Raw genomic sequence first — 16,885 nt, forward strand, 5'->3', positions numbered from 1 at the left:
TTCTTCACTTTTTCCATATACTGACCACTGCCCCCCCTCCACGGATGGGGCTTGGGTCCTCTGGCCTCCCTCCCCATCTCCCCCCCCCCCCCCCCCCAAGAACCTCCAGAGCACATGAGTCCTCTCGGTTTCCAAATGGGGAAACTGAGGCGGGACACGTGAAAGACAGGATCACGAAGAAGAGCGCCCGAGAAGGGGTTCTGAAGCAGGAAGTCAATTCCAGAACCCTTGTTCTTCACCCTTACGGGAAGGAAGGGAAGAGAAGAAAGGGGGAGCCTTGGGACAAGGGAGGGGAGGGAGTGGAAACCCGTCAGAGAGGGCGCGGGGGAGAGACTCCTGGCTCGAAGGAGCGGCGCTTTTCTCCCTCTTTCCCCAACCCCGCGACGGACTCCGCCCCAAACTTGGCCCGAGGAACGCGGGGAGGCGGCAAGGGGGGACTGGGGGCGCTCCCGGGGCTGCGGCCTTTCCCGCCAGCGTCCCCCTCCCGCCTGCCGCCGTCCCTCCCACTCGGCTCTCCCTGCACCTGACATCACGCCCTGGGAGGCGGGATCCGGGAAGGAGGGGACTCGGGGAGGAGGCTCCGCGCCACCGCGAGGGAGGAGGGAGAGCGCGCAGTCCCAGCCCAGAGCTTCAAAACAGCCCGGTGGCCGCGCCTCGCGCCCCAGCCCGTCCGTCCGTCCAGCCGCCAGCGCCCGGTGAGTGGGGCTCGCCCTCCCCGGGAGGCGCGCTCAGGGCGCGGGGCGCGGGGCTACGTCGGGGGGCTGCGGGCAGCGTGCGTCCTGGGGAGCGAGCCGCGAGCCCCCGCACCCACGGAGGGGGGGTCTCCGCCGTGGTGGGGGGCGGGTAGGGAGGAGCGGAGGCCCATCTGTACCGAAAACCCGCCGGTCCTCCGCCAGACGACCAGGGCGCGGACGTCCCCCCACTACTGCGCCGAGTTCTCCCGGGACCCCGAATTCCACCTCCCCACCCCCGGACTGCTTCCTGCGCCTTTTGCGCCGAGGCGGGCGGGAAAAGTTTGGGGAGGAGTCAGGGCGGCTCCCCTCGCTCCCGCCAGCCGCGCTCCCAGGGCTCTCGGAGTCCAGAGCGGTCCGGCGTCGCGGGAAGGTCCCGGGCGCCTCGACGCAGGGTCCCCAGCCTCACGGAGCGGACGGGACCAGCGGGTCCCCTCCTCGGCCCGGCGGCGGCTCCGTTGCGCCCCCCAGCGATGAGGAGCAACTTCCTTAGGTCTGGAACGCTGGAGGAGCCTGGGGTCGCCGCTGGGATAACTGATTCTCGCTCCCCATTCTGATTGGGGTTGGGGGGTGTTTGAAGACCCCACGCGTGGATTCCAGAGAAAGGGGAGGCCAGAGCTCGTATATAGAGGGACTATACACTCTCCAAATCCAGGGTCCTAAACATCACCCCCAGGGAGGTCCTAATTTGGGGCTGGCAAGGGAACATAACCAGGGAGGGTACTTGGATAGGACAGACACCCCACAGGGCAAAGAACCCAACACCTTATTTTGGAATGAGGCAGACAGCCCAGTTTCAGGTTTGGGAAAAGCTTCACTACATCTTCCCAAAGATGTGGGGGGGGGGGCGGGGGGGTGATCTTTACCCTTGGCTGTGTCTGCTGTGGAGAGACCAGCCTGAAAAGGGACGAACAGAGGAGAAGTGAAGGGTTTGAGAAGCCTGCAGCCCAGATCCTGTGTGATCCTGCCGATGGCACTGAGGAGGGCACATTGGTAGGGACAGAAACAGAAAGTACAGGTTACCAGGGCCTGGGGCAGAGGGTGGGGAGTTATTGCTTACTGGGTCTGGAGTTTTTGTTGGGCGAGGACATTTGGGATGTAGAGAGTGATGATGGTTACGTGACATTTTCGATGTATTTAATGTATGTGAAATCTACAATTACAGGTGGCTAAATGATTGATAGTAGGTTATGTATACTATACCACAATTAAAAAAAATAAAAAGTCTCCAGTGCTCTCCCTGCTTCCGTCTGAATTAGTAAGGAGTCCCAGAGGTACTGACTGCTGCAGGTCACCTCTGCCCAGAATTTGGCCTCAGTATAAGGAAGTGGAAGGAGGCTGAGGATGGGGCAGGAGCCCAGGTTTCCCCAGGAGTCGAGAAGGGACCAAGATGAGAACCAAAGCTAATGGAGCATTTGCAGGGCACCTGGCAGTGTGCAGGGCGCCCACGCTCTCCCCTTCTGGAAGCCTCACCCAGCTGCCTCCATCCCCACTCCCAGGTGGCAGGTGGGGAGAGCCAGGCCAGAGACATGAAGTCAGTTTCTCAAGATCACTGAGCCAGTAAGTACCAAGAGTCAGACTTTGAACCCCCATCAGCCTCTCCCCAAGCCTTCCCTTTAGCCACCTGGCAATGCCTTGGTGGGTTTCCTGGAATGCGGGGGAGAAACTTCTGGAGAAACCAGGGCCCAGATGCCCAGGGGGGCCTTGGCAGATGCCAAGCCCACAGCGGAGGGAGGGGCATGGGGGTGGCAGGAAGACACCAAACCTGTTTTCCCACTGAGGGATTTGTGATCCGCGGCCTCCACCCCTGCCAGGAATTGGGGAGTGGGAGTGAGAGTCTGAGAGTGAGAGCGGGCCACATAACCTGGAGCCCCCTCTGCCCCCAAAGTGGGGAAACTGAGATCCACGTAAGACGTGGGGACCGGTGTTGGTGGTGGAAGGCACAGAGGTGGCCAGCCTGGTGGGGACGCTCTGGGGCAGCCGCTGCAGCACCCCACCCAGGGGGAGAGGTGGCACCGTGTCTGGCTGGCATGGCCCCGCGTCCATGGCACAGCTCACAAGGGGCAAGCAGGGCCCCCGGCATGTGACTGTAAGCGCAGGACATATCCCCACGTGTTTCATAAGGCCCTCTCTTCCTGGAGTGGAAGCAAAAGTTTCGCCTAAGTTTCCTTTCTCTGCCTCGCCTGTGCTATTCCAGGCAGAAGCTCGACCCACGTGCGTGTGCACACAGACTCTCCATTTTACGGCAACAGGTGATTCAGAGGTTGACGTGACCGGCCGATTTTCATCCCTGGGGACTCTCCTGTCCGGCTCTGCCGCCTTCCGGGTGGATGGGGAGCCCAGCAGAGGCCAGCCCTTGGCCATAGTAAACTCGGCCAGACACGACCAGGAGGGGAAGTCTGTCGAGACAAAAATACAGAAATGCCCTTCCAGGCCAGATGGGATGGCGTTGGATGACTGGCTGGTTGGTGTGTCTGCTGGGGAGGAAGAGTCTAGTCACTGTCCTTGGGGGGCACATAATGTGTGTGTGTGTGTGTGTGTGTGTGTGTGTGTGTGTGTGTGTGTTGTAAATTGTGGCCACTGTCCAGCTCCGTGGACAGCTGGGGCCTCGGACATAGGCCACGGAGAGCTGGAGAGCAGGGTGGTGGCAGTTATCCCCCAAAGGGGTGACCAAGGGAGGTTGGGGTCCCAGGCGCTGGGACTGGGGAGCAGAACCCTCCCGGAAGAGGCAGGTGACAGTCCGTGACGAGGCTTCCCCAGAGGAAAAACTGGCTCTGGACGCATGACAGGGCTTAGGAAAGTAGGCAGTTGGCATCAGCAGCTGGAATTGGGGACAGGAGGCAGCTGGTGCCATGGACAGACTAGAGGCCTGACTCTTGGAGGTTGGCTTCAGCTTGTCGGGGGAAATGAATGGGGGTGGGGTTTGGGGTGGCGGGAAGACGAGGCTCCCCTCCTTGCCCCAGGAGGGATGGAGTCTGGCTTCCTGCAGGAGTTACCCAAAGAGGGCAAAGAGTGGCGTCGTGTTCAGACGCATCTGGCTTTCGTTAGGGATAGGCCAAGGGGGGAGTCTAAAAATATCAGACCGAGCTGCCACCCAGGGAGAGCAAGTGCTGCGCTAGTAACCTGATACCCGGGGTGGGGGCCGAGGGGGTGTCTCTGACGCAGGAGAACCAGCGGAGCTCTGTTCCAGTCACTTGGGCTCTTCCAGGCAGCCAAGCCTTGGGCGGAGGCCTGGGGGGAGGCCTGGCGGTGAGAGCTCTCTGCATTCAGGCCAGTCATGGGCTAAGATCGGGGGGATTTCAAGGGCATGAGAACCTTAGAAAGTCCCAGTCTGACAATGAGGCACCACGGGTGGGGGGGGAGGTGTCACCCAAGATCACCCAGGAGGTTGGCAGTAGAACCAGGATGATGTCTGGATCTAGGCACTCAGTGCCCAGGAGCCCAGTGGCTTAGGACTGGTCCTTGGGGTTCCAGGCCAGGTCCCCAGGGTCAGGGTCCCACTTGGGATGCTGGGTTTCCACACTTACGTACTAATGGGAGCAAGGTGGGCAGGAAGCCATGCTTAGGCAGTGGGTCACTTCCCACTGGGCACTGGGTCACTCTTGAGCACAGCTGCAGACTTTGAAGATGTTGGCTCATCCTGGGGTAGGATGTAGCGAGGAGGGGGCTGGAGGCAAACCGGCTAAATGAGTCCCTCCCTCTCTCCCATTTGAAGACACTGTTGGTTTTGTTCACGCAGTATCTCATCTGCCTAATGAGTCATCATTAACCAGGATGATTGAATTGCTCTGGCCCTCACCGTCCTTGGGAAGCAGGGCTTCTGTTGATCTAAAAGGAAACTGAGGGTGAAGAGGTGGCCCACACTCCCACCCTCTATGGACAGGGTTGGATGACCTCAGCTTCTAGAAGCTTCCTCGCACTCCTAGGTCTAGCGCTGGGAGAAGGGTCACCAGCGTGACATTCAGCATCAAGGTGATCTGGAGAAATACACGCGTGATTCATCAGCTGTCGCTGTGGAGGATGGAGGGATGGACAGTTGAGTGCAGACTCCCATCTGTGCACAGAGAAGGCACTTTGAAGGTTTCCTGCTCTGACACTCCTGATCACCAGCTTATGTGGCAAACGGCCTCCCCTTAAAAATTAAAAAAAAAAAAAAAACCAAAACCAAAACCAAAAAACTAATTTTAAAAATTTGCAGTGGATAAATAACGACCCAAAGTTGTCTCACCAGTCTTGTTCTCATGAATGCGTCTCACAGCGTGTCGTCCTTGGTGACGCGCAAGAGAAGTTTAAGTTTCTGCAGCTGAACATGAAACACGAAAGAGCAATTAATGTCTTTTTCTCCGCTGGTATTTCGAAAAAAAACTGCTCCCAGACCCATAATATCCCAGATACTTTTGGGTAGAGTGAAACTAAAGTGGATGCTTTCAACTTTAAAAGTTTTTTTTATCCTTCTTTTTTTTTTTTAAAGTAGGCTCCATGCCCAGTGCGGAGCCCAACACCGGGCTTGAACTCATGACCCTGAGATTGAGACCTGAGCTGAGATCAGGAGTCAGACTCTTGACCAACTGAACCGCCCAGGCGTCCCAAATTTTTTAAACCATTTTATTTTTTTTTTAAGATTTTATTTATTTATTTGACAGAGATCGCAGGTAGGCAGAGAGGCAGCCAGAGAGAGAGGAAGGGAAGCAGGCTCCCTGCTGAGCAGAGAGCCCGATGCGGGGCTCGATCCCAGGACCCTGGGATCATGACCTGAGCCGAAGGCAGAGGCTTTTACCCACTGAGCCACCCAGGCGCCCCTAAACCATTTTTTAAGTAATCGGGGGATTTCTCCAGGAGCAGCTGTGAGCTCTTTGCCCAAGCTCCTCTTCTGCAGAGACGCCCTATGTTCCGCTCCTAGCCCCTCAGCTTCCCGGGCAGTCTCTCCACCTTTAGTGAGGATCATTTTGCTGCTGGGATGACCTTGGACATTGTTCTAGGTATCGGAGAAGTTGGTGCATTGATGAAGACAGAAGCGGCTTGCTTGAACTCAGGGACGGCCGAGGGGGAGTCTGGCTAGCCCACTTTCATCTCGATGGGTGCTCTTTAAAGGAGGCTGCCGTCTAGTGAGGGGACGATGAGTGCAAGGACACGCGTGCCGGGAGATGTGGTTTCAGGGAAGCCCATGGTCGCGCGGCAGGCGAGGCTTTCCTGCAGCCCGTCGGACCGGAGATGGGCTGGGAAGAGCCCAGCAGTGATGGGTGTGGGTGGGCAGCCGGGCACAGAGAGGAGAGGCGGAAGATGCTGGCAGGGGCGCCCACGGTGCAGGGCACTTGGAGGGAGGAACAGCAGTAGAAGGCAGGCCCAGAGGGACTCCAGCCTCATCCGCACTAGAGAGACTAGACTCACGAGCTTCCTCTGTACCTGAAGTTCAAGAATAGTAAAATGTTCTTCCCTGAATTCCGCAAGTGGCTTGGGTTCTGCAGGTTTGGGGGAGGGGAGCTTTGGGAGCTGGGGGGTGGCCTGCTGGAGTCTCTGCAGACAGAGGGCGGGGTGGGGGCTGGGCGGTCACCCGGGGACTGAGGTCATGGGGACTTAGGGTTAGGTGCCCTCCAGCCCCCAGGGAGCGTGCCCTTGGGACATCCTGCTGTGAACGCCACGTGGGTGGGATGGGTTTCCTGTCCCGGAGCTGGGAACAGCAGAGGGGGCCACAGTGAGGACAGTGGCTGCAGTAGGGCCATTCTGAGAACGCCAGCCAGGTGTCCAGGACATTGTGGGGGATGGGAGCTGAGAAGAGCATTCAGAGACACACAAGGACCCGGGTCTGGACCTGTGTTTTCGGCTGGAATTTGAGGGTAGGAGAAAATGACTTCGATCCTGCCAATGTTGTCAGGAGCAAGAATGATAATTAGCATTGCTGTTATTACAGGATTTGTAGGGCGCAAAGCAGTCTCTCCTGGGCCGTGGGCTTTATAGCCTTTATCTTGTTTAAAATGAACAACAACCTATGAGGTAGGGACTGTCATTATTCCCATTTATAGATGGAAGAGTGGAGCCTTAACATTTTTGCTTACAACCACCAGTGGCCATGTTTGGCTTTGAATCCAAGCCTCGTGGACCCCAAAGACCGTGTTACAATTGATGTATCCCATCTCTTCCCTCTCTGTACAGCATCTGTGTCCTCCCCTTGAAGTAATCCCGGCCTCTTGGACCAGGAACGTTCCTTTGTTACGGATGTTCTGCTGGGTGTCTGGGAGGTGGCGCTCCTCCTCCAAGGTCAGCCATCGATGCCCCCAGGGTCCCAAGCATGAGCTTGCTGCCCCCCAACCTGTCTCATGGAGGTCAGACCCCTCTGTCTTAAGGGAGGTGACAGCTGGTGGGTGCAGGGACCACCATCTGTTGAGTTCACCGGGGTACCCCCGGCATCCAGCCCAGAGCTAAGTACGCAGTAGGCATCCGGTAAGCTCTGTCCCATGAGAGAGGGAGGCACCCGGCGTCTTGGGCTCCCTGTCTCTCAGCCGGCCCCAGGGGAGGAGTCCCAGAAGGAGGGCCCCCTGGGTGGGCGAGGAGCCAGCTAGAGGCTGCAGGGAGTGAGAAGGGAGGGGAGAGATCTGGGAGGGGGTGAGGGATAACTGAGGCCGGGCAGCTGTTCTCTCTCCCTCCCGCAGCTGGCTTTGCCTGGAGCCGGGTCAGGCCCGGGTGGCACGGTCAGTGTCCATTTATATCGATGTGACATGGGGTCACATTCTTCCAGGCCGGAGCCCGAAAGTGGCTTCATCACCGCCACGCCCAGAGCGTGGTGTGCACACCCACGGGCCTCTGGCGACGGTTTCGAGAAGCACATGCGCGGGCGTTCAGAACTGGGGTGTGCTCACGTTTATTTTAAAGTGGATGACTGAAATGTCAGTCCCTTGGCAAGGGGTGCTGATTTCCCTTTTATGGGGTAATACCCATTTAAAGATTCAATCGATAGAAGCCAGTGGTTGTTAAGACAGTGAGGGACCACGTGGAGTACAGGTGTTGACACACAGGGCAGGAACGAGAGCGGCGGCGTCCTTGCACCGTGGGTGCCCAGGCATGCGCCCTTTCCTCCGTGGTAGGCATCCCCCCTCCACCCGATGCCGTGAGCTTCGGCTGCTGACGATACACAGCTTCCCTTGCTCCGGAGAATTTCCAGAGCCCCCACCCCCACCCCTCTGGAGGCACCCAGAAAGCCATGCTCCTGGCCTCAGGGCTGGTGGACCGCCCCCCAGGGCATCCCCCCAGCTGTGTCCCGGAGCGTGGTCTGAGCCCCGGCCCAGCCTGTCCCACGTGGGCTGCTCCTACCTCTTGGGCATTGCAAATAACGCGGCTGTCAACATTCACGTCCCCGTCTGGGCATGGGTTTTCCCTTCTGTTGGGCAAATTCCTGGGAGAGGAATTGCGGGGTCCCATGATCACCGTGGTTGCATGAAGAGTCACCAGACTGTAATGCAGAGTGGCACCAAGTTGCTTCACCTTGTCGTGTCCCTGCCAGCTGGCTCCTTGGGTGCCTGTGGTGCTGAGGCTCCTATCCATCTCCAGCAGGTTCCCGGCGGCTGGGGCCCCTTAGACCCATCGAAGGCTCTGGAACCGGCTGGTCCAGCTGAGTGGGTGGAGGGGGGCATGTGTGGAAGGAAGGGGGGGCGCATGCTCTGCCGTCCCCTGGGTAGGGGCTACCCGAGCGTTTCTGTGTGACTTCAGGTGGCTCTGGACACAACATTCAATGGTGTTAAAGCACTTTGTGAGAACGTGGTCCCGTTTTCATTTCTCTTTCAACGGTCCTGATCCCACCACAAGCACATCTTAGCTGGGGCTGCCATGTTTCGTGCCTTTCCGACCTCATTTGCCTTCTTCGACCACACGGAGCAGGTCTCCAGCTCAGCCCTTTGACAGACAGCAGCATCGAAGCCAGAACTTGTGGGCTTTTGGGGGGGGGGGGTGTTCATTTCTACAGTCAATCTCTATTTGTGGCAAATGATGCTGATTTTCCGCTTCAGCTTTTAAAAACACGCGTATTTCTGTTAGAGAGTGGGTTTATTTAAGGACCAATAGGCGGTCGAATCCCACTGCCCACCTCGGAAAGGGGACGGGCAAATGAAATCTCGGCAAAGCTTGTTCTGAATTGTAGGGCCCACTAGTCAGATGTGGGGTCGGGAAGCAGTGAGGTCCCCAGTACCGGGGCACGTGCGGATGGGAACTGGGCGCTGGGAGAAGAATGCAGGAGGGGGCAGGCGGAGGCTGCGTGATGACCCAGCGCCTTTCCACTGAGACTGCGTGAGTTCGCGATTCTCATCGTGTGGGGTCAGTTTCCCAATTCCATGGCTCAACGGTGTCATAGCTGCGGATGCCACGTCATCAAAGGTGCCCCAGTCAGAAGGGCAAGGGACTTGGGGGATGGCCTTTCCTTCACAGCCCATCCCCCCCCCCCCCCCCCCCCCCCCGGTCACCAGGCATCCTGGTGGGGAAATTGTACTCTGCAATTCCAAGTTCATGGCCGTGGCTCACTCCCCAGTTGGCTCAGCGTCTGCCCTGGTCTTGAGTCTTTCACGGAGGGACTCTCTTCCTGTCCTTCTCCCTCTCCCCACCTCCTGACCCCCCAGTTAAGGGGCCTGGCCTGCCATCTCTCAGATTAGTGAATCTGTATGGGCGGGGAACCGAGATGGGGAGATGCAGTGTTGGTCAGGGTTTTCCAAGAAACAGAACAAATTCCGGAGGTGCCTCTGGAGAGAGAGAGTTATTTTAAGGAATTGGCTTACATCGTTATAGAGGTTGGGGAGTGCAAAGTCTGCATGGTGGGCTGGTGGGCTGGAGACTTGGGGAAGAGCTGATGCCGCAGCTCGAGTCTGGAGGCCATCTATGGACTGAATGCTTTCTTGCTTGGAGAAAGTCAGTCTTTCTGTTCTTTACACACCTTCACCTGATGGGACAAGGCCCACCATGGGAGGGAGGATAATCTGCTTTTCTCAAAGCCCACCAGTTTAGACGTCAATCCCTTGCAAAGAACACCGTCACACAAATATGGTGGCTCAACCATGTGGACACACAACTGACAATCACAGCTGCTTTAGGGAAAATAGACACATAGCACGACATAAAATAGAACCCCTTTAAAATCATCCCCTTTAGAGTTCCCTCCCAGCCTTCCAAGGAGAAAGTCTCAGTGCTGTGCTGGCGTGTCTTGAACACTTCCCAAACACATGTGACATCCTGTTTCAGCAAGAAGAGACAGAGGTGGCCTTGGTCATGAGCTTTCAGCAACCACTGTTTCTAGCTGGGCATCTGATCACATTGTTTTGCTTTCATTGTAGTTCTTTTCCCTGGCACCCTCGATTAATGGCAGGCAAGGCCGACTTTCCATGTGAGTCTTGATCCCCGGTCTCCTTTTATAAAGATGTGAGCTTAAAAGGTGAGGAAGCCTGTCGGATCAAGGGTGGTATGGGGCACCCCTGTGATTCTGAAGGCGGGAATAGGAGCGATGGATTTGGGAAAATGGACGTAAGCCTGGTGGATTGAGATGGTGCCTGAAATATCCCCTATTGGTCTAAGGTTCCTCCGGCCTGGTGAAGTTGTAGGAAGTGATTTCTGGTCCCGGACTTGCCAGCAGAATGCACTTACGGAAAGGACAGCTCCTGGTCACTTAGGAGAGATGACAAGGCTGTGATCATGAACGCCACTGATTCCCCCAGGGATTGCTTGAAAGGCACTGATACAGAGTGTTCTGTGAAGGAGAACACAGCTGCAGCCTAATGGCTGTGAGGACGGGTGATGCCCTGTGTTTGACACCTGCTTCACCCCTAGCCACCGAATCCAAATCCGCCTCACCCCCAGGCTGACACGTGAGCCCGCAGGGACACCACCAACCCTCTCTGGGCTGGCGTGTGGGTTTGCCGGGTGGCGTAATTACAAGGAGCTCCTCACATGACAGCAGCCAGCAGGGAGATCTTTAACTGAGGGCTCAGGCACGGTCATCGGCAGAATGGTGGCTATTAGCTCTTCTGCAAAAGTTGCCCGAACTAGCAGACATTCAACAAATACTTGCTGAGTAGCCTCGGGCTCTGGGCATAGGAACACGGGTAAGGCCTGATCTCTGTCCTTGAGAATGGAATCTGTTAAAGCACTGTACCGGTTAGCTGTTGCTGTGTAACAAGCCACTCTGAAACATACTAGCTTAAAACAGAAAATGCTGATTTAGTTCACGATTCTGCAGGCGGGCTATACGGGCTGGGCTCAGTTGGGCTCCCTCACGTGTCTGGGGTCAGCTGGCGGTCGGCCCGGGGCTGGCTGGTCTGGTGTGGTCTTTGCCAGAAAGGCTTCTCTGGGCTCTGTGCAGTCTCGTACCCTCCAGTGGGCCGGGCTGGGCTTGAACCTGCGGTCACTGAGCGGAGAGATTGGAAGCGTGTGACGCCTCTTGGCTTCAAGTCATTTCTACTGCCTTTTATTGATAGAACAACTGACGAGGGCAGCCAGAGTTCAGTGGGTGGGGAAATAGATTCCACCCCCCTTTTGGGGGGATTAAGATTTATTTACTTATTTAAGAGAGAGAGAACTTGAGCAGGAGGGGCAGAGGGAGAGGGAGAGAGAATGTGGGAGCACGACACAGGGCTCCATCCCATGACCCCGAGATCGCCACTCGAGCCAAAACCCCAGAGTCGGATATTCCAACTGACTGTGCCCCCCAGGCACCCCTAGATATTCCTTCTTAAAGGGAGGGCTCGATTTGCGAAAATTTTGTTAAAACCTTCTGTGCTCGTGAACCTGAGGGATGTTGGTTGGCATTCTTCTTTTCTTGTGACGTCTTGCCTGCTTCTGGAATCAGGGTCATGCTGGCCTCGTAGAATGAGAGCGGGTGTGTGGGTGTGGCGGAGGAGAACCCTCCCCTTCGATTTTATGGAGGTGGTTTTTTTGTATAGAGTTGGTATTATTCTTTCTTGAATGTTTGTCAGGATTCACCAGTGAAGCCATCTGGGCCCGGAGTTTTATCTTTGGGAAGGGACTCCCGGCCCTCGATAAGAATCTCTTTCTCCTTCTGCTACCAAACTGGAGAGAAACGTCTAGCTCTGTTTCTGCTTCTTAGCTCACCAGCTCCTTGAAATCTGGCTCAATCAGCTGTCCCTTGGACACATATTTATTGGCACCGTTTACAAACTGGGCACTGCTCCGACTACTGGGAGGACCGTCTGCGCACCATACAAGGGGTCGGTAGCAGGGGAAGAGAGAACACGCAGGAAAACAATGACAGCGACGGCGTAGCATCAGGCCAGGCCAGGTGCCATGGGAGAAGAGTAAAGAAAGGCTTCGGTTCATGTCACTAAGATTGTCATCAACAAGTTTGCTCGACACCTTCTTCTCTGATCTCTCCTCTCGCGGCTTCCACTTCTGGGTCCCACTGTCTGTTCTGCGCTTTCTCCCCATCTGGTGCCCCCTCCCCAGTCTTCTTCCCGGTGCGACTGCGTACCCCACCTGCATGCCCGTGACAGGGTGGGGGGGCTCCTGTTCTCGCTGGAGGGAAGGTCCTGCCCATGTTCCCATTGCTGGGGCACATTTCCACATTGTTAACAGCCTTGGCTATCCCAGTGGGCCGTCGCCCTCGCCCGGCAATTGTGTTCCTCCTGCTCCAACCCACGCACATCAGGGGAACCAGCGTCCACTGTGCTCATGCCGGGGCCCCCGATCCCCAAACCCAGTGCCAGGCTTTGTGACTCTTCTGGGAGCTCCCGCTCTTGGATCTCACCAGGGACCTGCCCCTTTCCCACCTGCTTCTCCTCCTCTTTTTTTTTTTTTTTTGGTAAGATTTTATTTATTTGTAAGAAAGGGTGCACAAGAAGGGGGAGGGGCAAAGGGAGAAGCAGGCTCCCCGCTGAGCAAGGAGCCTGATGTGGGACTCGATCCCAGGACCCTGAGATCATGACCTGAGCCGAAGGCAGATGCTGAGCCGACTGAGCCACCCAGGTGCCCCCTCTTTGCCTCCTCCTAACCCATCTTCTGACTGTGGAATGCGTTTCTTCCCGAGGCAGGTCTCACTACGTTCCTCCTCAAGAGCCTTCTGCCCCTCCCCGAGGGCGCTAGGACAAGGTGCAAGCTTCCAAGGCCTATGATGCTTCTGTCCCAGCCCCAGGCCATGCCCTGCCCACACCCTACTCACCCTTGTGCTGCACCGCCTCTGAGCATGCCCGTCCCCAGGGCTCTCCTGCCAAACCACCGGTGCTCCCGCCCTCCCCTTGGACACCGAGCTCAGATGTCACTTGATGTCACTTCCCCCGGGAAGACTCAGATGCTGTCCCCGTGGGGCTGCTCCCGCTTCCTCTGTGTTCTCACAGCACGCCTGCCATCGTGTCATGTCGGCTTATGTACCCACCCGCCCTAGTGTTCTTCACCGACCCGGCCGCGCCCAGGGGACACGGGCCTGCCTGACTCTTCTGTGCATCACCGGGGCCGGGACATGGTGGGTTCTCCATACGTATGGAGAGTTGTGGGAGTTGTTGCTCCATTTTAAAAACAGTGAGTGGAAGCCTGGGGTTTGAGCCCAGTTCTGCCGCCTGCTAATTGCACGATCTGGGCAAATCCTCCAAGTTCAACTTCTAGGCTGCAAAGGGGATCATAGCCCTTGCCCACCTTTCTGACGGGGGGCTCTCACCTCCCTGACATGTGTTGACCCTGCGTGCCGTGAAGAGAGGTGCTTTTAGCCTGGGGGACTCTGGGTGACCTGTGCCTCACTTTGTGTGGCCTAGAGTAAAGCTATGCAGTGCTGGCCAGCATCCAGAGCCACCTACGGCCCCGGGACTTCGGACCCGTCTGATCAGACCTTAAAGGACTAGAACCCCAGGACAGAAAGGAAATTCAGATTTCAGGTGGGCAGCGTGGTAGTTTCTCTAGTGCCAGAGTGCCTGGGTTCAAGTCCCAGATCCAGCCTTTACTAGCTGTGTGACCTTTACTAGCTGGGGACATTGCATAACCTCTCTGAGCCCTTTCTTCACCTACTCAAAGAGGCTCATTGCAGCGCGGACATCACAGTGTTTTGGTGAGGAATGAGAGGAGCTTCGGAGGCACTGAACGTTGGCTGCTGTGCTGCTGCGGTCATGATTATTCCAGTAGATGGAAAGACTCGGGCCTGCGCAGGCAGGGTCAGCCTCAGTGGTTTCTGCCCCGGAGCGTTGCTAAATCCCAGTGTCCCGCCCGTTGCCCTTTCTGCCACCAGCCCAGGGTTGGCGCTGTGCCCAGAAGCCCCAGCCACAGTGAGCGCAAAGCAGGGCCGCCCAGGGCAAAGGGGCTTCCGCCAGCCCGAGGGCATCTGGGACGCCTGGATATCCCAGTATGGCTGGTGTCCAGATACCAGGCCAGGAGGCCGAGCTGACCTCTGCCTTCCTGAAAACCAAGGCCAAAGCCGCTGCCCCTCGGAGCACTGTGGGTGGTGGGAGGAGCCTGGCTCCCTGCTGGCCAGCCCAGGGGGAGCACCTCCAGCTCTGCAGCCGACCTCCTGGCCTCCCCCCGGGGTTCAACCCGGAGCCTCCTCAGCCCTTTAAGCCAGAGCTGTGGGCGGAGTGCTTCTGGGTGGAGGGAACGACCCCGGGCCTCCAGACGCCAGACTCCTCAGGTCTGTTTTGACAAGTTCCACCCCTCAGGATTGTCCTCCTGCTTACAATTCCGGGAACGGGCTCCAGCTCAGCCTGAGACTGGGCCGTGGTTTAAATTGTAGGAAGAGCTCCCGAGGGTGGGAATGGAGGCAGGTGGGCTGCGTGGTTGTCCCCGCGGGAGGCTGGCCGGTGGGCTCTCCGGTTCCCTAGCACGGAATCCAGCCAGGGCTAGAGCCCCTTCCTTTGAGCCTCAGAGGCCAGGGCTGCAGCAGGGAGCCATGCTTTTACAGAGGGGAGGAGAGGGGGGTCCCTTCCTCCGCCCTGGGCAGGCCCCATAACCTCCTTGTCACCTGCGAGACCTCCTGGTGATGTCCCACCATCAGCAGCCAACCAGGTGCCGCTCCCAGGGGAGGGAGGGCCGGTGAGTCACCAGCAAGGGCTTGTCCCCACCCGGAACTGGACATGCATAGTGAGCACGCGCGCGCGCACACACACACACGTCAGGCAAACATCGGGCCGAGGCAAAGCAGGACAACATCTCTCCCTGGAGCCAGCAAGGAGATGCCAATTTTTGGCGGGTCCTGCTTGGTCCCTGAGGTCTGGACATTTCAGGGACTGCCGTCCTTCATCCTGTCCACTGTCCAAACTTAAAGCTTACCGAGCTGCAGATACTCAGTTCTGTGCACAGAGTTCCCAGAGTCCCAGAGTCACCTCCCGGTGCTTCACCCACCCCCCAACTCTGGGTCCCTCCAGAGGGGACTGGCCCACGGAGACCCATTTGCTGCTCCTCCTCTGCCCATTACTGATTCTTTTTCCTTTTGAAAAAAAATTCTTTTGCATCTTATGTTCTCTCGTGTCCTGGGTTCGCTATTCTTTTATGTGATTATTTTCGTAGGTATTTTCTAGAATGGAGAGCATGGAGGCCTTCAGTCTCAAGACACTGTCTTGTGGTTCTCCCAGTGCGTCTTTTAAATCGAGGCTGAGGGGTCTGCGAGACCCACCTGAGTTTCCGGGTGGAAACGGGCTGTGTTGGGATACACGTAGCAAACGGAGCTGAGTCTGTGTACTTTCTGAATGAATCCTTTCAGTGATCAAGGAAAAGCTGTCTCCAAGATCCAGACCCATCTCCCAAGAAGATCAATAAAGACAACGCTGGCTTCAGTGGGCCCGTGATCTACCGGGATCAAAAATGCAGGAAGCGCTATTTTTAAGGCAACTGGAGACCTGTGTACGGTTCTCCATCAGGCCTCCTCGAATAACGCCCCGGTCATATCCCAGCCTGGGCCCACGGGCCAGTGCAGAGAAACGCTGCCTCCCCAGATCCCTCTGGCCTGCTACAGAGATTGGGGGAGGTCCTGCCGAAGGCCAAGGGTGCAGACACTGCCTGTGACCTCTCGCCTGATGCAGACTGGGCCCCCGTGTGATTTTCATTAGCCGTAAACATGGGAGGAGGAGGGAGGGTAGCAGAGAATGTCCCAGAGCCCGAGTTGGAAGATCCGGGGGTTGGAATCCACCTCTGCCAACCTTGACAAATCACCTGACGCCTTTGTGAGCCTCAGCCTTTCATCTGTAAAGTGGGGATAATGATACCTTGCCCCACCAGCTTCACAGGGTTGATGTGAAGGTCCGACACAAGACGTGCTATGATTAACTGCCACTCCGCCTTTAATCCTGGAGAGTCCTGTGGGGTGAGCCCTCGGAGGACCCCTTTCCTGCTGCCGGGACCTGCTTTCCCTCCTCCGTGTCTTGGGGTCATGCCGGCAATCCCGCGCCCTGCTCCCAGTCCAGGGCGACTTTGCTGGTCCTCAGTAGCAGCTGCTGAGGCTGGGAGCAGAGGGGACCAGGTTGGGAGAGCGGGACTGCCTGGATCAGATGCCCCACGAGGGATGTCCGACCGTGGGCTTGTAACCGAGACAGTGCGTTTGCTTAGCACCTGGTGTGCAGCGACTGAGGGCTCAGAATGAGAATTTTGCAGAGAACTAAAGATGTGTGGACAGCCCACGGAGCCCCCGTGGGCTGGGACAGGCAGCTAGCCACGCCAAGGACCAGAAGGGTTCTTCGGGGAAGAGAAGAAGCCCTCACAGCCCCCCGATGTGCTCCGTAGTTTACAACAGTTGCATCGTCATATAATGTCAAGGGCGGTGATCTACGTGGGGATGGCCAGACTGTTGCGGGGATTGAGGGAGTGGGCAGGTGTGGGGGTTGGGGCGAAGGTGACAAAGAAACCCCCCCCCCCCGCCACCGGGGGCAGGAAATCAGTGTTTACGGCAGAGGAATCAGGAAATAGAAGTACAGGAAGGTTGTCTGGAAATATGGAACTCTGGGGAAAAGCCCAGCTGAAGGGGTTAAAAGTGACTGTGTCCGGAGGCCTGGCCTAGGGTGTAGGCAGAGGCTGTGGTTTTTCACCACGTGCTTTTAGTTCTTTTATCTTTGCGGGGTTTTTCCCCTTTGTCATCACATGTATTATGTAGATCGAAACGTTTTTTTAAAAATGATTTTATTCATTCATTTGAGAGAGAGACCGAGAGAGCACAAGCAGGGGGAGAGGCAGAGGGAGGAGCAGACTCCCTGCTGAGCTGGGAG

At 57.0% G+C, this 16,885-nt stretch overlaps 1 protein-coding gene across 1 annotated transcript in view; it reads left to right on the forward strand.

The window, feature by feature from the left end:
* Positions 1–466: 466 nt before the first annotated feature.
* EMP2 (epithelial membrane protein 2) overlaps positions 467–16,885 on the forward strand; it is a 29,982-nt gene continuing 13,563 nt past the window's right edge. The window contains exon 1 of the mRNA XM_045994146.1: positions 467–695. The gene's annotated coding sequence lies outside the window, so the exon portion shown is untranslated. The remainder of the gene's footprint in view (positions 696–16,885) is intronic.

The sequence above is a fragment of the Meles meles genome, chromosome 21 (genome assembly GCF_922984935.1).
Source record: "Meles meles chromosome 21, mMelMel3.1 paternal haplotype, whole genome shotgun sequence".
NCBI classification, from domain to species: Eukaryota; Metazoa; Chordata; class Mammalia; order Carnivora; family Mustelidae; genus Meles; species Meles meles.